The sequence below is a fragment of the Rhinolophus sinicus genome, chromosome X (assembly GCF_036562045.2).
Source record: "Rhinolophus sinicus isolate RSC01 chromosome X, ASM3656204v1, whole genome shotgun sequence".
Lineage (NCBI taxonomy): Eukaryota > Metazoa > Chordata > Mammalia > Chiroptera > Rhinolophidae > Rhinolophus > Rhinolophus sinicus.
In genome coordinates, this window is record NC_133768.1 from 34,233,989 (window position 1) to 34,258,702 (window position 24,714).

A 24,714-nucleotide genomic window follows, 5' to 3' on the forward strand; every position below is an offset into this window, starting at 1 on the left:
CATCATCTATAAATCCCATTGTGTGTTCATCACCCAGAGTCAGTTCTCCTTCCATCACCATATATTCGATCCCCTTACCCTCATCTCCCACCCCCACCCCCGCCCCTTACCCTCTGGCAACCACTAAACTATTGTCTGTGTCTATGAGTTTCTGTTTCTCATTTGTTTGTCTTGTTCTTTTGTTGTTTTTGGTTTATATACCACATATCAGTGAAATCACATGGTTCTCTGCTTTTTCTGTCTGACTTGTTTTGCTCAGCATTACTCTCTCAAGATCCATCCATGTTGTCACAAATGTTCCTATATCATCTTTTCTTACTGCGAATAGTATTCCATTGTGTATATATACCACAACTTCTTTATCCATTCATCTATCGAAGGACATTTTGGTTGTTTCCATGTCTTGGCCACCGTAAACAAAGCTGCAATGAACATTGGAGCACACGTGTCTTTATCTCTAAATGTTTTCAGATTTTTGGGTAGATACCCAGAAGAGGGATTGCTGGGTCATATGGCAATTCTATTCGTAATTCTTTGAGAAACCTCCACACTGCCTTCCATAACGGCTGCACCAGTCTGCATTCCAACCAACAGTGTATGAGGGTTCCTTTTTCTCCACAGCCTCTCCAACATTTGTTACTATTTGTCTTGTTGATGATAGCCATTCTGACTGGGGTGAGGTGATATCTCATTGTGGTTTTGATTTGCATTTCTCTGATGATTAGTGATGTTGAGCATTTTTTCATGTCTATTTGCCATTTGTATGTCCTCTTTGGAGAAATGTCTCTTCAAGTCCTCTGCCCATTTTTCAATTGGGTTGTTTGTTTTTTTGTTGTTGAGTTGCATGAGTTCCTTGTATATTCTGGATACTAGCCCTTTATCGGAGGCACTGTTTGCAAAAATCTTCTCCCATTCAGTTGGTGGCCTCTTTATTTTGTCAATGGTTTCTTTTGCTGTGCAGAAGCTTTTAAGTTTCATATAGTCCCATTCGTTTATTTTAGCTTTTACTTCCATTGCCTTTGGAGTCAAGTTCATAAAATGCTCTTTGAACCCAAGGTCCATAAGTTTAGTACCTATGTTTTCTTCTATGCAGTTTATTGTGTCAGGTCTTATGCTTAAGTCTTTGATCCATTTTGAATTAACTTTGGTACATGGTGACAAATAGCAGTCCAGTTTCATTCTTTTGCACGTGGCTATCCAATTCTCCCAGCACCATTTATTGAAGAGGCTGTCTTTGCTCCATTGTATGCTTTTAGCTTCTTTGTCAAAAATTATCTGTCCATATTTATGTGGTTTTATTTCTGGGTTCTCAATTCTATTCCATTGGTCTATGTGTCTGTTTTTCTGCCAATACCATGCTGTTTTGATTATTGTAGCCCTGTAGTACAAGCCAAAGTCAGGAAGTGTGATACCTCCATTATTGTTCTTTTTCCTTAAGATTGCTTTGGCTATTCGGGGTCTTTTGTGGTTCCAAACAAATCTGATGATTTTTTGTTCTATTTCTTTAAAATATGCCATTGGGATTTTGATGGGGATTGCATTGAATCTGTATATTGCTTTGGGTAATATGGCCATTTTAACTATGTTGATTCTTCCAATCCATGAGCACGGAATGTCTTTCCATTTCTTTGTGTCTTCTTCAATTTCTTTCAAAAATGTCTTATAGTTTTCAGCATATAGGTCTTTCACATCCTTGGTTAAGTTTATTCCTAGGTATTTTATTCTTTTTGCTGCAATTGCAAAAGGAATTGTTTTTTGTATTTCTTTTTCTGAGATTTCATTGTTAGTATATAGGAAGGCAATGGACTTTTGTGCGTTGATTTTGTAGCCGGCAACTTTACTGTATTCGTTGATTGTTTCTAATAGCTTTTTGGTGGAGTCTTTAGGGTTTTCTATATATAGCATCATGTCATCTGCAAAGAGTGATAATTTAACTTCTTCATTCCCAATTTGGATGCCTTTTATTTCTTTCTCTTGCCTGATTGCTCTGGCAAGGACTTCCAACACTATGTTGAAAAGCAGAGGTGATAGGGGACATCCCTGTCGTGTTCCTGAACGTAGAGCAAAGGGCTTCAGTTTTTCTCCATTAATTATGAGATTAGCAGAGGGCTTGTCATATATGGCCTTTATTATGTTAAGGTATTTTCCTTCTATACCCATTTTATTAAGTGTTTTAATCATAAATGGATGTTGTATCTTGTCAAATGCTTTTCTGCATCAATTGATATAATCATATGATTTTTGTCCTTTATTTTGTTTATGTGATGTATCACATTGATGGATTTGCGTATGTTGAACCATCCTTGTGCCCCGGGGATGAACCCCACTTGGTCGTGATGAATAATCTTTTTAATGCATTGTTGTATTCGATTTGCTAGAATTTTATTTAGGATTTTTGCATCGGTATTCATTAGAGATATTGGTCTGTAGTTTTCTTTTTTTGTGCTGTCCTTACCAGGTTTTGGTATCAGGGTAATGTTGGCCTCATAAAATGAGTTAGGGAGTACTGTCTCTTCTTCAATTTTTTGGAAGAGTTTGTGCAGAATTGGTATTAGATCCTCTTTGAAGGTTTGGTAGAATTCACTAGTGAAGCCATCTGGTCCCGGACTTTTGCTTTTGGGAAGGTTTTGGATGACTGATTCAATTTCGTTACTGGTGATCGGTCTGTTTAGATTTTCCAGTTCTTCATGGTTCAGCCTTGGAAGGCTATATGTTTCTAAGAACTTGTCCATTTCTTCTAGGTTGTTGAATTTGGTGGCATATAGTCCTTCATAGTATTCTTGGATGATCCTTTGTATTTCTGTGGTGTCCGTGATAACTTCCCTTTTACGCTTTCTGATTTTGTTAATCAGTGTCTTCTTTTTATCTTAGTAAGTCTAGCCAAGGGTTTGTCAATTTTGTTAATCTTTTCAAAGAACCAGCTCTTTGTCATATTAATTTTTTCTATTGTCTTTTTGTTCTCTATTTCATTTAGTTCTGCTCTAATTTTTGTTATTTCCTTTCTTCTGCTGACCTTGGGTTTTACTTGTTCTTCTTTTTCTAGTTCTTTAAGGTGTAACATGAGGTTATTTATTTGGGAGTTTTCTTGTTTCTTGAGATAGGCCTGTAATGAGATAAATTTCCTCTTAAAACTGCCTTCGCTGCATCCCAAAAATTTTGGTAGGATGTATATTCATTGTCATTTGTTTCTATGTATCTTTTTTTAAAAAATTTATTTTATTAAATTTATTGGGGTGACAATTGTTAGTAAAATTACATAGATTTCAGGTGTACAATTCTGTATTACATAATCTATAAATCCCATTGTGTGTTCATCACCCAGAGTCAGTTCTCCTTCCATCACCATATATTTGATCCCCCTTACCCTCATCTCCCACCCCCAACTCCCCACCCGCCTTATCCTCTGGCAACCACTAAACTATTATCTGTGTCTATGATTTCTGTTTCTCATTTTCTATGTATCTTTTGATCTCTCCTCTAATTTGTTCTTTGACCCGGTCGTTCTTTAAAAGTATGTTGTTTAACCTCCATGTATTTGTGTATTTTCCAGCTTTCTTTTTGCAGTTGATATCCAATTTCAAAGCCTTGTGATCAGAGAATATGCTTGGTATGATTTCAATCTTCTTAAATATGCTGAGGCTGATTTTATGTCCCAGTATATGGTCTATCCTTGAGAATGTTCCATGTACACTAGAAAAGAATGTATAGTCTGATGTTTTAGGATGAAGTGCTCTATATATGTCAAGTATGTCCATTTCATCTAATGTGTCATTTAGGGCTGCTATTTCATTATTTATTTTCTGTTTGGGTGATCTATCCATAGTTGTCAATGATGTATTTAGTCCCCTAGTATAATTGTGTTTTGGTCAATTTAAGTCTGTCTTTTTCAATTATTGAATCTTAGAGAACACCTAGAATAGTGTTATGCACAATTAGGTTTGCAATAAATGTTTGATGGCTTGCATAGGCAATGTTCAGTCATTTAAGGTTTTTAAGGAGGGGAGCACATAGCCAGAGAAGAAGGTAGAAATGATAAAGGCTAACTAGGGAGCTATTATTTTAATTTAGAGATTAAAAAAACAGTTGGGCCTCAACCAGAGTGGTGGCAGTAGGAATGGAACGGAGGGGATGGATATGAATGTTCATGCAAAGAATGAATTATAGAAGAAGGAGGAGAAAGGAATAGAAGTAACACCAAGGACTGGATCCTGGGTGACTGGGAGAATGGTGGTATCATAAATAAAAGTAAAGATCTCAGAGGAGGGAGTGGTTTGGGCAGAAGTGTAGGGTCCAGGTAGGAGATAATGAGTTGAGTGTTTTAAGTACTGAGTAGAGGTGTGGGTGGAACTAGGTAAAGAAGCACCACATGTGTGTGGAAATGTGTCATTGTAGCCTTGGAGGGCCACCACCTTGGAGGTGATGGCTGGAACTGAAAAAATGAAAGAGATTTCCTCCCGAAAAGTCTTATAGATCCAAGGAAGAGAGTTGGGAAATAGTTCATAGTGAATGCTCATATGCACAGAGCATTGTCCCTCGAGACTGTTTTGTGACAAGATTTGCTGACACAGATCACATCTAGCACTTAGCTGTGTGTTTCATTGTAGCTGCTGCTGAGACAGTGTCTCTGGCTGTGAGTTTTCTCTCCTTCATTTAGACCTTAAACTAGAAGCAGGAAATTATCTCCAAAGCCTTTTGATCTTTCCTTTCAGAAAGCACTAGATAAAGTAGTTACTTTTTAACCAGAGAGCAAGACAAAATGTACAAATACTAGAGATAATGAACTGAATTCTTCTGCATATCAGTTAAGTGTACTTTGAACTTGGAATAGAGAACAAGGAGAAATACATAACTGAAATGAGAAATACGTAACTTGGATGAGTGTTGAAAAAAATAGTCCTTGGGAATTCTATGTTTAGGTGGAGTCATCCCAGAATCTCTCAGCCATTTTTTGAGAAACTTTGGAAAACCTCCTGAACAGACTCAAGAAACATTTATTAAGCATCTATTATGCTCCAGGACCTGTGATTATTTTTTCCCCCCACATTTAATTTCCCCCCAAACCCTGTGAAATAGGTATTCTCTTCTTTTGAGAAGAGTGTATCATGGGAATTTTTTAAGATTGTGAACCCTGCATTACCTCTGTTGGCACAACTGCCAGGGGCATTGGATGCTGCTGTCACTGTTCCCACCAACTGATAGATTATACTGTGCCAGAGTACTCAATTTCTGGCTCAGTCATAGCAGGGATCTCTGATTGGCTGAGTCTGTTCATGTGCCTGTGTCCTAGCTGCAAGGGCTGGGCTTTGTGGCTATTGTAGTTGCTTCCTCCAGGGTTCACACAATGGGACTCCCTGTTCCCTGCCAAATGTGAAAGGGGGTCAGATTCTGGGAAGCCATTAAACCATCAATAAAAATCTACTACAATGATGAAAGTGGTTTACATGTCCAACGACACTGGTAAGCACTAGAGTTAAACTCAAAACCAAGGTCTTCTGAGTTTGTGATGACTCTTTCCATTGTGTGATAGCTGTTTTGGTGCAACTATTTGAAAGTGAACAGAGAGTTCAGTTGGCTCCTTTTCCCCAAACTCCTCACAATTAACAAAACTTTTTTCTGGGTACTTTTCAAGTACCAGAGATTGTGCTACTTGCTTTACATACATTGTTTAATCTCTATAAAAACCTTTGGGGGTAGACATTATAGGGATAAATTAGTATCCCCATTTTACAGTTTATGAAAACAGGTTTAGAGAGGTTAGTGAATTGGTTCAAAATTGTAAGTAAGGGACTCTGTCTATCTGATTAGAAAGTTAGAAGTGTTGCTACAACATCCTGGTACCATCAGAGATGGGAGCTGGGTGAGGGTTTGAACCTTGTTTATCTTTGTTTTGTCTCCTACCTCCAGCTCCTAATTCAGTGACTAGCACACAGCAAGCTCTCAATTAATGACTGTTGAATGATTGAGCACATATGTCTGAGCTATGTCGAGGGGGTAGGAAAGAAAATTTTAAAGAGTGATAGTGAGGATTAACAGGGAAGAATGGAGGGGAGAGGAAATCATGCAATGAGGTAGAATTGTGTGGGGACAGAGCCAGGAGTGCAGTTTCCAGGCTCTTGGTCTCACATGGAAAGGTGCTGGCTCAGGTAGTAAATGGCCATCAACTGTGATTGGATGGCCATCAGCTGTGGCTAGTTGGCCATCAGCTGTAACCAGTGAGCCATTGGCCACTAATATAACTGCTGTGGCTAGGCTAGCAGAAAAATGGGGGGCTAGCAAGAAGATGGTGGCTGAGTTAACAAGCAGCGGAGTGAGGGTTGCGGACTGTGTGGCTCCTGTTTCCTGTATCTCCAACCTAGCTGCCAGCGAGAATATAGTGGTATGACTCCCCTACCTATGGCTCCATGGGTGTTCCTTTTTGGCCTCACCATGTCCTGCGTTGTTATGTGGGGAGAAGGAGCAGAGACTCCGCAGGCTGCTCCGCATGACAAAGGGCGCAGTGAGCAGGCTATGGTGCCGGCCAAAGCTTTCCAAAGGGCAATGAAGCAGCTTGTGCATACGAGCGCTCAGTCCCAGGAAGACTGGCTGTGCCCAGAAAGACTGGTGGTACCGTGAGAACCCTGGCTGAGCCCAGGAAGTCTGGCTGTGCCCAGAGAGAGTGGCAGTGCCCTGAGAGGCCCTGGCTGTGCCCCGGGAGACTAGTGGTACCCTAAGAAACCCAAGAAGTCTGGCTGTGCCCAGAAGGACTGGTGGTGCCCTGAGAAACCCGGGCTGTGCCCAGAGAGCCTGGCTGTGTCCAGGATATTGCATTCACCTCCAGGCTCCTCGCACAGAACCCCTCGTGGAAGATGCTTGTCACATAGATTGAAAAGCGAGACCCTGTAGGGGCGGAGTGTGGGGACAGAGCCAGGAGTGCAGTTTCCAGGCTCTTGGCCTCACGTGGAAAGGTGCTCACTCGGGTAGTAAATGGCCATCAACTGTGATTGGATGGCCATCAGCTGTGGCTAGTTGGCCGTCAGCTGTAACCAGTGAGCCATTGGCCACTAATATAATTGCCATGGCTTCGCTCGCAGAAAATGGGGGCTAGCAAGAAGATGGTGGCTGAGCCTGCAAGCAGTGCAGTGAGGGTTGGGAACAGTGTGGCTCCTGCTTCCTGTTTCTCCAACCCAGCCGCCAGCGAGAATATAGTAGTATGACTCCCCTACCTATGGCTCCGTGGGTGTTCCTTTTTGGCCTCACCGTGTCTTGCGTTCTTATATGGGGAGCGGGAGCCAAGATCCTGCAGGCCACCCTGCGCAACAAATGGTGCAGCTATCAGGGTCTCCCGCATGACGTCCCACACGACATGTGGCTTCTAGTTTCTAACCATCGATGGACCCTTCTCTTACCAAGGTTAGCACAATGCCCTCGTCACTAAAATCCACTGAATGTGTCTCATTCGGATATGGCCTCTCTACACTTTCTTCCCTGCTGCTTGCTACTCCCTTCTCATAGATATGTGAGAAAGACTGGCTGTGCCCAGGAAGACTGGTGGTACCGTGAGAACCCAGGCTGAGCCCAGGAAGTCTGGCTGTGCCCAGAAGTACTGAGGGTGTCCTGAGAGCCCTGGCTGTGCCCAGAGAGACTGTCTGTGTCCAGGATATTGCATTCACCTCCAGGCTCCTTGCACAGGGTTCCTCGCGGAAGACACGCATAGATTGTGAGGCAAGACCCTGTAGGGCTGGAGTGTGGGGACAGAGCCAGGAGTGCAGTTTCTAGGCTCTTGGCCTCGCATGGAAAGGTGCTGGCTCAGGTAGTAAATGGCCATCAACTGTGATTGGATGGCCATCAGCTGTGGCTAGTTGGCCGTCATCTGTAACCAGTGAGCCATTGGCCACTAATGTAACTGCTGTGGCTATGCTAGCAGAAAATGGGGGCTAGCAAGAAGATGGTGGCTGAGTTAGCAAGCGGCAGAGTGAGGGTTGCGGACTGTGTGGCTCCTGTTTCCTGTGTCTCCAACCCAACTGCCAGCAAGAATATAGTGGCATGACTCCCCTACCTATGGCTCCGTGGGTGTTCCTTTTTGGCCTCACCATGTCCTGCGTTCTTATGTGGGCAGCGGGAGCAGAGACCCCACAGGATCCCCACGTGACAAATTGTCTCTCACTAGATTAGAAAAAAAGAAGACAAATGGGTTAAGAGTTAACACACATTTAACTCTTTGAGATCCTGACTTCAATTCCTTTGGATATGTACCAGGAAGTGGGATTGCTGGATCATATGGTAGTCTTATTTTTAGTTTTTTGAGCAGAAACCTTTGGAGGTAATGGATAATTTTATGGCATAGACTGTGGCGATGGTTTCATGGATGCATCATTATCTTCAGACTCATCAAGTTGTATATATTAATTATGTACAACTTTTTGTATGTAAAAAAAGTAAAAAAAACAAATGAAATGCAAGAGTTAAGATACATTTAGAAATGTTATACTGCGGGGGTTGCACCTAGGAGTATTAAAGCCCAGCTCCCTTGCCTAAGAGCTGGACATCTCTGAGGTGTAACTCACACTCAGGAGTTCTCCTGCAGGGCCAGAATACAGTTACTGTCCGAGGGACTTGCCTGAAATCACCCCCTTGCTTGGCTTCCTCCCCATCTCTGTCCTGCTTTTCCCACTTCCTTCTTGGCCTTGCTGGAGAGCACATTCTTATTAAATCACTTGCACACAAATCCTCAACTGATGGACCTGCTTCTGGGTAACAGCCTAAGCTTCAAGAATCTGAAGGCTTTGAAAACAAAAGCCAAAAAATGTACATCTCTCCGGCCTGGCTTTCTGCCATGTAACAGCACTTCCTCCACTTGCCTACACTATCTCCCCATCCCCCAGACAAAGAAATACCCAAATCTTTTCTTTGGGGAAGGGAAAAATACAGTGAAAAAATCAAATGAGTTTATCAATAAATAATCCTTCCATGGTTACTAATAGTTTATATGGACTACTTTTTTCTCTCTCCTCGACTATTCTCTAATGAAGTATCTTAGTGAGATGGTTAAAGGAAGAGAGAAAGAAGTAAAGAAGTTTAAGGAACTAAGATAATTTAACCTTTTAGATAAATGATGGGTTCTTGAATTGATAATTGATAGCAAGCTGTATGAGCAGTGGTACCAGGTGTGAATAACATTTGGTAACACTTCAGATGTCCTTTCCTCCCTCTCCTCACAACTCTGGTGACTACACTGATACCTTTGGCCCTTCAAGGGTTTGGTTCTTGCCTTAAAATGCACGATGTACCTTAAGGGTGATTGTTCATAGGTGCTGTGTCCCTTCAAAAGTCTTCCGTACTAGCTGACTCACCTTACAATCAGAGTTACAAGTCTTTTTTTTTTTAAATTTTATTAGTTTCAGGTGCACAAGACAAAGCAAAACTTAGATGTTTATCATTTATATCCCTCACACTGTGTGAACCCCCTCCCCCTATCCACTATCCCTCTGACCTCGCACAGAGCCAATACATTTCCACTGTCTCTATTCCTAATGCTGTACTCCGCTTCCTGTAAAAATATACATACAAATATATAAATATACATGTATATTTATGTAAAATTATAGTTGTCATTCAGTATGCAAGTCTTTTAAGTGCAAATATCTAAAAGGATTGTATTAGTTTCCTAGAGGTGCTCAAACCAAGTAGTACAAATATAGTGGCTTTAGGCAACAGAAATTTGTTCTCTCTCAGTTCTGGAGGATAGAAATCTGAAATCAAAGTGTCTGCAGGGCCATGTTCACCTTCAGAGGTAAAGGCTCTGTAGGAAACTCTATTCCAGGTCTTTTCCCCAGCTTCTGGTGGTTGCCTGCAATGCTTGGCTTCCCTTGGCTTGCAGCTGCGTCACTCTAATCTCTGCCTCCATTGTCACATGGCCTTTTTCCCTGTCTCTTTCTCTCCAAATCCCTTTCTGCTTATAAGGACACCAGTCATTGGATATAGAGCCCACCCAAATCCTATATGATTTCATCTTAACTTGATTATATCTGTAAATTCCTTATTTTCAAATAAGGTCATGTTCACAGATACTAAGGGTTAGGACTTTGACATTTGTTTTGGGGGATGCAGTTGAACCCACAACAAGGTTTAGGGCTAAATTATTGCTAATTACTTACAGATTAGTACAAAGGAAGTACTTTAAGGCTTCCTTTTAGATGCAACTTTCATAATTTCAGAGACATGATGTGGAGGTGTAGCAGAGAAGACAGCCTGCGGGTATGCTGCTCACTGTGATTCTCTGCCACTTTGATCATAAAAACAAAGAGGAGGTTGAGAAGACAGAGAAACTGTAATTGGACAAGGAAATAGGAATTGAGTGACTTTGTTGAAATTCTAGATGAGTCCAGAGGGAAAGAAGTCTTAACTGTCCACGATTTGAGTAAAATGTCTCTAATTTGAATAGTTTTGAGAGGTGATTGAAAATTCACATTCATAAGTTTTTAAATTTTGCCTCATCTTTTCTCTATCTGTGGTTGTTTCATAACTGAAGTACTAAAAGTTTGGCTTTTGGTTTCCTTTAATGGGATTTGTTTTATAATCCTAAAGAGCCACTGGGTTTATACTCCTTCTCAATTGTATCATCTTAATTATTTGAGCATTAGAAAAACTGTCAAAATAAAGTGTCAAAAACAAAACTAAATCCAAAGCAGAATTAACATAGACTGTTTATTCATAAACTTACAGCAGGGGAACTCTTCTTCAGGTCACCTTGGTTTCAGCAGGTGTTCAAAGGTGTTAGACAGGAATCAGTTTTATAGCAGAAAGTAAGGAAATACTGAGAATTTCTAATTGGCAAGCATTGTACTAAGGTGGGATTTTGGGAAGTGGGGGAGACTTTCTAATCGTCTTTTGGTATATTTAGCAGTCTCTGGCTGGCTGCAAGGGGGCAAACAAACAGTTTGGGGACATTTCAAAGAGGAACGATTGTTTAGTGTTGAGGTGGAGGATTTTATGTGGCTCGCCATTTCCTGGAACACACGGGAGCCAATAGTGTGCAATTGTCAAATTGTCATTGTGGTCCTTATTGGGAGAGGAGGACTGCCATGACAGACAGTTTCCCCAAAATAGTGAGAGGTATAGACATTAAGTGAGAGCTTTAGAGAAAACAACCCATTATAATGGGATGTAAAGGATAAGATAGACTACTAAGTGGCAGTTTGAAACAAAGCTGAATTTATTTGCCTGCCTGGCAACTCTCAAATACTTAGCTCAGCAAGACTCTCAGTAGAAATAAAGTTCTAGATATAGAGTGAAAAAGGAGATATGAAATAGTGCCATTTGCAACAACATGGATGGACCTTGAGATTATTATGCTAAGCGAAATAAGTCAGACAGAAAAAGTCAAGAACCATATGATTTCACTGATATGAAGGATATAAAACTGAAAGCAGCAAAGGAACAAGACCAAAAAACAAAGAAACAAAAACTGATAGACATAGACAATAGTTTAGTGGTTACCAGAGGGTAAGGGGGGAGAGGGGTGGTAGATGAGGGTAAACGGGATTAACTATATGGTGATGGAAGGAGAATTGACTCTGGGTGGTGAACACACAATGTGATATGTAGATGATGTATTACAGAATTGTACACTTGAAACCTATGTTTTGCTACTTTTGGAGCAAAAATTAATCCATATAAGACCGATCTTATTTTACTATAATGTAAGACTGAGCCTAATATAATATAATATAATATAATATAATAAATACCTGGTCTTAATATTAATTTTTGCTCCAAAAGATGCATTAGAGCTGATTGTCCAGCTAGGTCTAATTTTCTTTGATTTGCCATCAATTCCAACTAATTGATCCCTTTGTATCATGACCCTTTGTACCTCTCTACCCAGTATCCCTTCCCTACCCTGATGTTGGAACCATTGACTTACTTTCTGCATTGGCAGGGTTATATCAATGATTAACCACAAACACTTTTCTCACATATTTTCACTTTTCCATAGACTGTTTCAGTGGAGATTGATTATTTGGTATTTCCACTGTAAGAGGAATGAATGTGTGCAGAGTCCATTTAGCCCTATTTTGTGATTTCATATAAATACCATTATTCTACCATTCCTAGAGTTTGCCCGAAAGTCAATGCATAATTATACCATCAGGCATTTTTTTTTTCTGTAAAGGGTCAGACAGTAAGTATTTTAGGCTCTGTGGGCCACATAAGGTTTCTGTTGCATATTTTCTCCTCCTCCTCTTTCTCTCCTTTTCTGTCGCCTTTCTTTTACCCTTCCCCTTTTCCTCCTTCTAATCCTCCTTTTTCTACTTCCTTCCCCACTTCTATCTTCTTTCTCCTCCTCCTCATTTTCATTGTTGCCATTATCATTGTCTACATTCTTTTAAAAATCTAAAAACCTTCTTAGGTCTACGCTATAGTTGGAATTTGGATTTGGCATGTGTTCTGTAGTTGGCCATCTTTTATCTGAACAAATTCAGATGAAAATTAAGTTTGTTATTTTCTCTTTATGAGTGAAGTGATGAATGACTAGGGTTAATTAGCCATTTTCTTTCTAAACAATAACAAGAAGGCATATTCATGGCAGTGAGGATGGGGCCCCTCTGAATGATTAATATCATTTATTTTAATATACCTATTTTGAATCGTTGGTATTATTCTCTTAAAAAAGAAAATAAAGTGGCCAGACAATACTTGGAGCTTGGGTTCATTTTCTGCACTTTTCCAGGAAGGTCTTGCGATGAGAACCAAAATGATTTCATTTCCTGATGGTGTATTGGGAAAACCCAGTGGTGATAATTGTAAGAATGTATTTAGAACTGAATTAAAACATGGACAGTGAAAAGGCTTTGTACAAATGTATTTTTTCCTACTTAGATTTGTATTAATAGATTACTAATAACTTGTGCTTTACACTGATCAAAAGGACTTATACACAAATATGCCCATGATGATCACTTGTGGCACTGAAATTTGACCTTATATTTTCAATAAGTCACATAATGGAGTGTCTCCATTAATTTTTCTTTTATTACAGTTTATTTGAATTTCCTAAAGTAACTTCTTATGCAGTCTGTATTAGTCTGATCAGGCTGCCAAAAAAAAAAAAAAAAAAAAAAAAAAAAGAATACCATAGACTGGGTGGCTTAAACAAGAGAAATATATTTTTCTTACAGTTCTGGAAGCTGGATGTTCAAGATCAAGGTGGTTTATGGTGAGGCACCTCTTTCTGGCTTGCAGATCCTCACCTTCTCTCTGTGTCCTTACATAGCCTTTTTTCTGTGTGGGTGTAGAAAGAGAGAGAGGGAGCTCTGATGTCTCCTTCTCTTCTTATAAGGATAAAGTCCTTTCAGATTAGGGCTCCACGCTGTTACCTCACTTAACCTTTATTACCTCCTTATAGGCCCTGTCTCCAAATAGTCACACTGGGGGTTAGGGCTTCAGCACACCGATTGGGGGGGCACTATTAAAGTCCACAACACGGTCATAACAGATATTATGAAGTTCACTGCTAACTCCCTTGGTCCCTCACTGAGAATCTGTTTACCTCATTCTATGATTGGTTCTGAGAAATTTTAATTTCATTTCTAAGCCACATAAAGTTTGTAAAACCAAATGAGAATAAAGCAGAGGAGCTGCAATAGAGGGACATATGAACTGACCACAGGCAGGAAGGGACATTAGATAAGAAACTACCTGGGATCAGGGGACAAAATGAAAAAATATGGAAAGAATAAGATTCAAACATCAATTAGTACAATAGTCCAGGGCCATGGAATGCAGACAATTGGCCCTACAGATTTTGGAAGAACCTGAGAGCTTTACTCACTGGAGCTTCACGGCAATGAATGCACAATGACTAAGTCAATAAGAAAAAGTTCTTTGTTTAAGAAAAAGGAAGGAATGTAACACATTTTAGACCAGATAGTTTAGGACAAACAAGTGTGATTGCTTTGAAGGATAAACCCTTCACTCCCTGGAGAGGTCCTGGTTCATGTCTAGTGTCTTTTCTTCCTGGGAAGCAAGGTGCAGGGCCTACACTACCCGATTGTCTGGTGTCTCCGTTTTCTCCCTCTCCTCACCTCTGCCCAGAAGAATCTTGCTCTAGTCTGGGTCCTGAAATCTTTCTTCCTTAATTTTTTATCTCAAACTTTTGTTCTGTATACCAGAGGCTCTCAGTTCTCATAGGCCCTAGGGTATTAAGATTTTGGAAACCAAAACCAGGAAACTTATAGATTATTTCAGCTTTCAGTCCAGTCTAGTCCCTCTCCCTACCCCTCCTGCAAGTGAGGAACTTAAAACTGACTCAGCTTGAATGGGATTGTGGGAGAGGGGACAAACCCAGGAAGACTAAGAACACACACATTCGTTTCAGACTCTTTATATCAACCTTTTTTTTAAATTAAATTTATTGGGGTGACAATTGTTAGTAAAATCACATAGATTTCAGGTGTACAATTCTGTATTACATCATCTATAAATCCCATTGTGTGTTCATCACCCAGAGTCAGTTCTCCTTCCATCACCATATATTCGATCCCCCTTACCCTCATCTCCCACCCCCACCCCCACCCCCCTTACCCTCTGGTAACCACTAAACTATTGTCTGTGTCTATGAGTTTTTGTTTCTCATTTGTTTGTCTTGTTCTTTTGTTGTTTTTGGTTTATATACCACACATCAGTGAAATCACATGGTTCTCTGCTTTTTCTGTCTGATTTATTTCGCTCAGCATTACTCTCTCAAGATCTATCCATGTTGTCACAAATGTTCCTATATCATCTTTTCTTACTGCCGAATAGTATCCCATTGTGTATATATACCACAACTTCTTTATCCATTCATCTATCAAAGGACATTTTGGTTGTTTCCATGTCTTGGCCACCGTAAAGAAAGCTGCAATGAACATTGGAGCACACATGTCTTTATGTATAAATGTTTTCAGATTTTTTGGGTAGATACCCAGGAGAGGGATTCCTGGGTCATATGGCAATTCTATTCGTAATTTTTTGAGGAACCTCCACACTGCCTTCCATAACGGCTGCACCAGTCTGCATTCCCACCAACAGTGTATGAGGGTTCCTTTTTCTCCACAGCCTCTCCAACATTTGTTACTATTTGTCTTGTTGATGATAGCCATTCTGACTGGGGTGAGGTGATATCTCATTGTGGTTTTGATTTGCATTTCTCTGATGATTAGTGATGTTGAGCATTTTTTCATATGTCTATTTGCCATTTGTATGTCCTCTTTGGAGAAATGTCTCTTCAAGTCCTCTGCCCATTTTTCAATTGGGTTGTTTGTTTTTTTGTTGTTGAGTTGCATGAGTTCCTTGTATATTCTGGATACTAGCCCCTTATCGGAGGCACTGTTTGCAAAAATCTTCTCCCATTCAGTTGGTGGCCTCTTTATTTTGTCAATGGTTTCTTTTGCTGTGCAGAAGCTTTTAAGTTTCATATAGTCCCATTCGTTTATTTTAGCTTTTACTTCCATTGCCTTTGGAGTCAAGTTCATAAAATGCTCTTTGAACCCAAGGTCCATAAGTTTAGTACCTATGTTTTCTTCTATGCAGTTTATTGTGTCAGGTCTTATGCTTAAGTCTTTGATCCATTTTGAATTAACTTTGGTACATGGTGACAAATAGCAGTCCAGTTTCATTCTTTTGCACGTGGCTATCCAATTCTCCCAGCACCATTTATTGAAGAGGCTGTCTTTGCTCCATTGTATGTTTTTAGCTTCTTTGTCAAAAATTATCTGTCCATATTTATGTGGTTTTATTTCTGGGTTCTCAATTCTATTCCATTGGTCTATGTGTCTGTTTTTCTGCCAATACCATGCTGTTTTGATTATTGTAGCCCTGTAGTACAAGCCAAAGTCAGGAAGTGTGATACCTCCATTATTGTTCTTTTTCTTAAGATTGCTTTGGCTATTCGGGGTCTTTTGTGGTTCCAAACAAATCTGATGATTTTTGTTCTATTTCTTTAAAATATGCCATTGGGATTTTGATGGGGATTGCATTGAATCTGTATATTGCTTTGGGTAATATGGCCATTTTAACTATGTTGATTCTTCCAATCCATGAGCACGGAATGTCTTTCCATTTCTTTGTGTCTTCTTCAATTTCTTTCAAAATGTCTTATAGTTTTCAGCATATAGGTCTTTCACATCCTTGGTTAAGTTTATTCCTAGGTATTTTATTCTTTTGCTGCAATTGCAAAAGGAATTGTTTTTTGTATTTCTTTTTCTGAGATTTCATTGTTAGTATATAGGAAGGCAATGGACTTTTGTGCGTTGATTTTGTAGCCAGCAACTTTACTGTATTCGTTGATTGTTTCTAATAGCTTTTTGGTGGAGTCTTTAGGGTTTTCTATATATAGCATCATGTCATCTGCAAAGAGTGATAATTTAACTTCTTCATTCCCAATTTGATGCCTTTTATTTCTTTCTCTTGCCTGATTGCTCTGGCAAGGACTTCCAACACTATGTTGAAAAGCAGAGGTGATAGGGGACATCCCTGTCGTGTTCCTGAACGTAGAGCAAAGGGCTTCAGTTTTTCTCCATTAATTATGAGATTAGCAGAGGGCTTGTCATATATGGCCTTTATTATGTTAAGGTATTTTCCTTCTATACCCATTTTATTAAGTGTTTTAATCATAAATGGATGTTGTATCTTGTCAAATGCTTTTTCTGCATCAATTGATATAATCATATGATTTTTGTCCTTTATTTTGTTTATGTGATGTATCACATTGATGGATTTGAGTATGTTGAACCATCCTTGTGCCCCGGGGATGAACCCCACTTGGTCGTGATGAATAATCTTTTAATGCATTGTTTTATTCAATTTGCTAGAATTTTATTTAGGATTTTTGCATCGGTATTCATTAGAGATATTGGTCTGTAGTTTTCTTTTTTTGTGCTGTCCTTACCAGGTTTTGGTATCAGGGTAATGTTGGCCTCATAAAATGAGTTAGGGAGTACTGTCTCTTCTTCAATTTTTTGGAAGAGTTTGAGCAGAATTGGTATTAGATCCTCTTTGAAGGTTTGGTAGAATTCACTAGTGAAGCCATCTGGTCCCGGACTTTTGCTTTTGGGAAGGTTTTGGATGACTGATTCAATTTCACATTGGTGATCGGTCTGTTTAGATTTTCCAGTTCTTCATGGTTCAGCCTTGAAGGCTATATGTTTCTAAGAACTTGTCCATTTCTTCTAGGTTGTTGAATTTGGTGGCATATAGTCCTTCATAGTATTCTTGGATGATCCTTTGTATTTCTGTGGTGTCCGTGATAACTTCCCCTTTTACGTTTCTGATTTTGTTAATCAGTGTCTTCTCTTTTATCTTAGTAAGTCTAGCCAAGGGTTTGTCAATTTTGTTAATCTTTTCAAAGAACCGGCTCTTTGTCACATTAATTTTTTCTATTGTCTTTGTGTTCTCTATTTCATTTAGTTCTGCTCTAATTTTTGTTATTTCCTTTCTCCTGCTGACCTTGGGTTTTACTTGTTCTTCTTTTTCTAGTTCTTTAAGGTGTAACATGAGGTTATTTATTTGGGAGTTTTCTTGTTTCTTGAAATAGGCCTGTAATGAGATAAATTTCCTCTTAAAACTGCTTTCGCTGCATCCCAAAAATTTTGGTAGGATGTATTTTCGTTGTCATTTGTTTCTATGTATCTTTTGATCTCTCCTCTAATTTCTTCTTTGACCCAGTCCTTCTTTAAAAGTATGTTGTTTAATCTCCATGTATTTGTTTTTCCCGCTTTCTTTTACAGTTGATATCCAATTTCAAAGCCTTGTGATCAGAGAATATGCATGGTATGATTTCAATCTTCTTAAATTTGTTGAGACTGATTTTATGTCCCAATATATGGTCTATCCTTGAGAATGTTCCGTGTACACTAGAAAAGAATGTATAGTCTGATGTTTTAGGATGAAGTGCTCTATAAATGTCAATTATGTCCATTTCATCTAATGTGTCATTTAGGGCTGCTATTTCGTTATTTATTTTCTGTTTGGATGATCTATCCATAGCTGTGAATGATGTATTGAAGTCCCCTAGTATAATTGTGTTTTGGTCAATTTCTGCCTTTAGTTCTGTTAGTACTTGCTTGGTGTATTTTGGTGCTCCCTGATTGGTGGCATAAATATTGATGACTGTTATGTCTTCTTGTTGTACAGTCCCCTTCACCATTATGAAATGTCCATCTTTGTCTCTTGTTATCTTTTTCACCGTGAAGTCTGTTTCATCTGATATCATTATGGCTACACCTGATTTTCTCTGTGTACCGTTTGCTTGGAGTGTCAATTTCCACCCTTTCACTTTGAGTCTATGCTTGTCCTTGTAGCTGAGATGTGTCTCTTGGAGACAGCATATGGTTGGGTTTAGTTTTTTGATCCAATCTGCTACTCTGTGCCTTTTTATTGGTAAGTTCAGTCCATTTACATTTAGGGTGATTATTGACATGTGAGGATTTCCTGTCATTCTATCTTTAGTTTTCTGGTAAGGCTGTGTCTCCATTGTTTCTTTGCCTTTTGTTGTTGTCTATTATTACTCTGTGGTGGTATTCTATGATTTTTCTCTCTGTTTCTTTTTTTATTACAGTATATATTTCAGTTCTGGATTTATTTTGAGTGGTTACCCTTAAGTTTATGTAAAAGAAAGTTTGATATTTAGAGTATTCCATTTTCTTCAGCACGCTTACTTTCTCCATTCCCATATTCCGGTTCAGGCCTTTACTTTCCCCCTTTTTGAGTTTTGGTTGCCACAAATTTTCCCTGTTGATGGTGGTCGAATAGCCTCGTTTAATATTTCTTGTAGTGCAGGTCGTGTATTAGAAAATTCTCTCAGCTTCTGTATGTCTGGAAAGGTCTTTATTCCTCCTTCATATCTTAAGGATATCTCTGCTGGATATATTATTCTTGGCTCATGATTTCTCTCTTTCAATAGTTTGAATATTTGGTTCCACTCCCTCCTGGCTTGTAGAGTTTCTGCTGAAAAATCTGATGATAATCTAATGGGCTTTCCTTTGTAAGTTACCGTCTTCTTTTCCCTGGCTGCCTTGAGGATTCTTTCTTTGTCATTGATTTTAGACAGCTTCAATACAATGTGCCTTGGAGAAGGTCTGTTGGGATTGAGGTAACTAGGTGTTCTATTTGCTTCTTGGATTCGAGGGTCCAGTTCTGTCCACAAATTTGGGAAGTTCTCATCGACAATTTGTTTGAATATATTCTCTGTTCCCTTCTCTTTCTTCTCCTTCTGGTATGCCCATTATTCTTATATTGCTCTTTCTGATGGAGTCAGAAAGTTCTTGTAGAGTTCTTTCATTTCTTTTAAGTCTCAAGTCTCTTTCTTCTTCTATCTCTGTCATTTCCAGGTTTCTATCTTCAATGTCACTGATTCTTTGCTCCATCTGGTCAACTCTACTACCTATGCTGGTTATTTCATTCTTAATTTCTTCTATTGAGTTCTTAATCTCCAGAAATTCTATTTGGTTCTTTTTAAAAATTTCAATCTCTTTCGTAAAATGCTCATGCTGTTCTTTGATTGAGTTTCTGAGTTCCTTTAACTGCCTATCTGTGTTTTCTTGTATCTCGTTGAGTTTTTTCAGAACTGCAATCTTGAATTCTCTGTCATTTAAGTCACATATTTCTGTATCTTTAAGTGCCTTCTCTGGAGATTTTTCACTTTCTTTCTGAGCTATCTTGTTGCCTTGGTTATTCATGGCGATTACTGGTTTACTATTTCTCTTCCTAGACATCTACAGGAGTGACTTCTGCAACAGGTTGATAGAAAGCGGTCTTTCTTTTGTTTGCCAGTACTTGTTGGTAGAATGTTTTATTATTTCTCCAACTGCAACTTATTTTTCTTCTCCCACACAGTAGTGCTATGTTTTCTCTGCACTATTCCAACTTCTCACAATGGGGGATTCCTGGGAGACGGGCTTCTCCTCTGTTAATAGTTCATCTAGGTCACAGGGCGCAGTGTCCCGTGGGTATGCGGAGAGCTTTTGATGTTCCAAAGCTCTTCCAGCTCCTGATTCAGAGCCCGTATGTTTCAGCAGTTCTGTTTACTCCTGCAGGATCCGCCCAGATAGGTGGGGTCAGGGGCGGGTGAGTTGTGAGAGGTGGCCCAGAGCAATGGCGCGACCACCACCACAGCCGGTCCTGCTTCCACAGCTCTCCCCTTTGCCGGAACTAGTTGGGCTGTGAATTTGTGTCTGCGGTCCACAGTTCTCAAAACAGCAAATTTTCTGTTGTTTTGATCTGACACTGCTACTGTTTCGCTTCTAGCACCGGACAGGTGGGGCGGGCGAGCTCTGGGAGGGGAGGGAGGGGCGGCTAGTCTCAGTGCCTAAGGCTTCCATTCTCTGCTTGGCAGTGAGGGCTTAAACCACCATTTTCAGCCTTTTTCCTCAGTCTTTTCTCCGAGGTCTCTGCCGTGAGCGTTGGGTTCAGCTGTTATATGCTGCCCCTCAGCCCTGTGGAGCCCATAAGTGGAGCCCTAGCAGTCCGAGTTCTTCCCTCTCCCGCAGCTGCGGTAGTTCCGGGAAGCAGCGAGCTTGGCGCACTGAGCTAGGTCTGCGTCCTGCGCCTGCGCGCACTTCTCCCTTTCCTCCTCCCTCCACTTGCGCGAATCTCCCACCTGTAGGTGATTTCAGTAGGTAGTGGGCCTCTTCGTCTTGCCTGTTTGCTGTGCAGGGAGTCCTTTGTGGAGTTTTTGTTGTTCGTTTCTTTGTAAATTCCAGGGGAGCTTTACAGAGGCTCACCTCATGCCGCCATTTTTCTGGAGAATCTGCCTATCATCCTCATTTTCCAGAGGAGGAAACTGAGACTCAGAGAGAAGTTAAGTTGCTCAAGGTCAAATAGTTACTGAGTGATGAAGTGGCAGAGCCAGGATTTAAACTCAGTTTTGCCTGTTCCTATGCCTATAGTTCCCCTCCCGCCCCTTCCATGCATCCTCAGAAGGAAGAGAGGAGTTTCCTACTTGATGTGATTGCTTTGTCGAAATTAACTCTGCATTAATTTCATTATTTAACAAGTAATAGGCTCTTTGGCAATCCTAGTTTTGAGATCTCATATTTTCCAGCAGCAAACATAGGCCATGTAAATGACTTTCCTGAGAAAGGAGGTTGGCAACTAGAGCCAACGTTAAAACCAATGTCAAAAACAAACAAACAAACAAACAAACAAACACAAAACCAGCATCAAAACACGCAGAACATGCAGCCTAAATGGTTGGGCCTTGTTGGGAATTAAATAACACAATAGATACAGCAAGGATACCTCTTAACTGTACAACTCCAGGGGCAGTATTTTATTTTATTTTATTACTTTATCTTCTAAAGGAACAATAAGCAGCCTGCATAATTCAAAATTAACTACCATACTCTAAATTATGCAAACAGCAGAACAAGAGGAAAACATTAAGCAAAAATGTAAAAAAGCTCTTGTCAGCATTATTTTTACTTAACCTGAGCCTTCATGGTTGACTTTTGCAATGTTCTTTTTCTTTCTTTCCTGTGTCAGTGGTGTTCTCCATGAAAAGCTGTTGGTCTGGATCCCAATTTCAAGAGCTGGAAGTTTCACCCTGCTGAAAATTTTAGGCTGGCTTCATTCCGTAGGCCAAGGCTTCATCAATGGCAACACCTCTTAGCCATATGTCAATAAATAAATGTTATAATAGGAAACAAATGCAGAAAGTGAGTCATCAGCTTTCTGTCTCCTCCTTAGGAAAGTTGCATTAGTCATACAATGAAAAAAATCTCTCCCCTTTCTCTTCACCTTTAAAAATCCTTCTCATCCTGAGTTTCCAAGGCTACTACAAGCTCATTTGGAAGGAATAATTACCTTGGATGGTGATTTCCCAGTGGAATTGGAAGTGACCACCATAGACAAGGATAGCAGGAAACAGAAAACAAGCTGACACACAGCTTGTTGGTGAATTCAGAGACCACCCTTTCTCAGAGTCTGGATTTTGGAATGCTTTATAGGGTGAAGTAATCATACAAACAACCAGCTGTGGAAACTAAATGAGCCTTTTCATAGTTTCCACTTTTGCAGCTGTGGCAAACCATGCAAAATGAAGGTGAGTTTGGTTTGGGGGCCTATTGTTAATTAAAGCAGGGTCTTCAATAATTGAAACCCATTATACTGAGAGAAGAGTTGATTATCCAATCTACTTCTCCATTTAACAACTCAAATTGGCCTATTCTTAAACATGAAAAGAATGAATGGCACCTTACAGTAGATTATTGCAACCATAATTCCATGGTTCCATCCATTGAGGCCCCTATACCAAATATTGAAATTACTCAGCACCTACAACATTAAAACAAGCCCAGCATCTTTTAGGCTTTTTGGGTTCTGGATACAATGTATTTCTCACTTACAAATTTTACTTAAGTTTTTTATGCTGTTACTTACAAATTGGTCCACTTTGAATGGGGTTACCTACAAAGAAAAGCTCCAGAATCTGTCCAAATTGCAATAAAACAGGCACTCCTGTTAATGCCCCTCCCCCCCGAGACTCCCTCTCTGTAGATGCTTTAGCAACCTCCTCTCGTGCCTCCTGGAGCCTCTGGACCCCCCATGATGGTCATAAATTGCCAACACCTTCTCGTGCAAGGAACTGCTCTCCTTTACCCACATGCTATACACCATTAGAGAAACAGTACTGGCCACATACTGGGCCTTTCTGAAGATAGAGGCACTTGAGCACGTGATGCTCTGTACTCAGCTGACCATTATGTCTTGGGTCAGAAAAGAAGCATCCTGCAAGATCGGAATGGCCACTGAGCTTTCCTTGATACCAGATGGAGCCAAACCTGGGTGTTTTGGTGTATCCCACCTGCAAGAGGGGATGGCCCCGCCAGTTCTCAGTTCTTTGCTAGGTGACATAGTACTAGAGGAGGTCACCTTTCTTTAACACTCTATTGGCTAACTGTGAAGCCCCTTGGGATCAACTGAATAAACAATGGGAGTTTGTATACTTTATGTATGGTATTGCCATTGTCACATCCAATGGAGCTTGTGGGAAAGTTGCTGCTTTTCATCCCTTAGCCAGATTTTACCCAATCAAGGATGAGACTACAGCACAATTGAATGAACTTCAGACAATCATATTAGCAGTGGATGCCCTGGCCAGCAATTGGCCCCATGTGCTCATTTTATACACTTATGGGCTATTACCAGTGGTCTGGCTGTCTGGCAACAATTCATTGTCCAAGGTCATCCCCTTTGGGGTAAAGAACTCTGGGAAGCTGTTGCCTCACAAGTGTATAAATGAATGTCATGCCTGCCTCAGCACATACTAAAGCAATAATACAAGGCCTCACCAAGACATTCCTTATCCCTGCTGAATTCTACACATTATTGATAGTGATCAAGGCACAAATTTTTCTTCTCAAAATATATAACTGAGCTCTTGGACAAGACATTCAATAGAACTTTTACTCTTCATGTGGGCTTCAGGCTACAGGCCTTATAGAGCACTATAATGGCCTACTTACACAAGTTCATTCAAATAAATAAAACATGGCATGGTTCCGTCATCGACCATCAAGTGTAAATGTAATGAAGGGTCTGACCCAATTTTCTCTTTAAGTTTATTGGGGTGACAATTATTAGTAAATTTACATAGGTTTAAGGTGTACAATTCTGTAATACATCATCTATAAATCCCATTGTGTGTTCACCACCCAGAGTCAGTTCTCCTTCCATCACCATATATTTCATCCCCCTTACTTTCATCTCCCACCCCCTACCCCCCTTACCCTCTGGTAACCACTAAACTATTGTCTGTGTCTATGACTTTTTGTTTCTCATTTGTTTGTCTTGTTCTTTTGTTGTTTTTGGTTTACATACCACATATCAGTGAAATTACATGGTTCTCTGCTTTTTCTGTCTGACTTATTTCGCTCAGCATTACACTCTTAAGATCCATCCATGTTGCCACAAATGTTCCTATGTCATCTTTTCTTACCGCCGAATTGTATTCCATTGTGTATATATACCACAACTTCTTTATCCATTCATCTATCGAAGGACATTTTGGTTGTTTCCATGTCTTGGCCACCGTAAACAAAGCTGCAATGAACATTGGAGCACACGTGTCTTTATGGATAAATGTTTTCAGATTTTTTGGGTAGATACGCAGGAGAGGGATTGCTGGGTCATATGGTAATTCTATTCGTAATCTTTTGAGGAACCTCCACACTGCCTTCCATAACGGCTGCACCAGTCTGCATTCCCACCAACAGTATATGAGGGTTCCTTTTTTCTCCACAACTTCTTTATCCATTCATCTATCGAAGGACATTTTGGTTGTTTCCATGTCTTGGCAACCGTAAACAAAGGTGCAATGAACATTGGAGCACACGTGTCTTTATGTATACATGTTTTCAGATTTTTTTGGGTAGATACCCACGGGTGGGATTGCTGGGTCATATGGTAATTCTATTCGTAACTTTTTGAGGAACTTCCATATTGCCTTCCATAATGGCTGCACCAGTCTGCATTCCCACCAACAGTGTATGAGTGTTCCCTTTTCTCCACAGCCTCTCCAACACTTGTTACTATTTGTCTTGTTGATGATAGCCATTCTGACTGGGGTGAGGTGATAGCTCATTGTGGTTTTTGTTTGCATTTCTCTGATGATTAGTGATGTGGAGCATTTTTTCATATGTCTATTTGCCATTTGAATGTCCTCTTTGGAGAAATGTCTCTTCAGGTCCTCTGCCCATT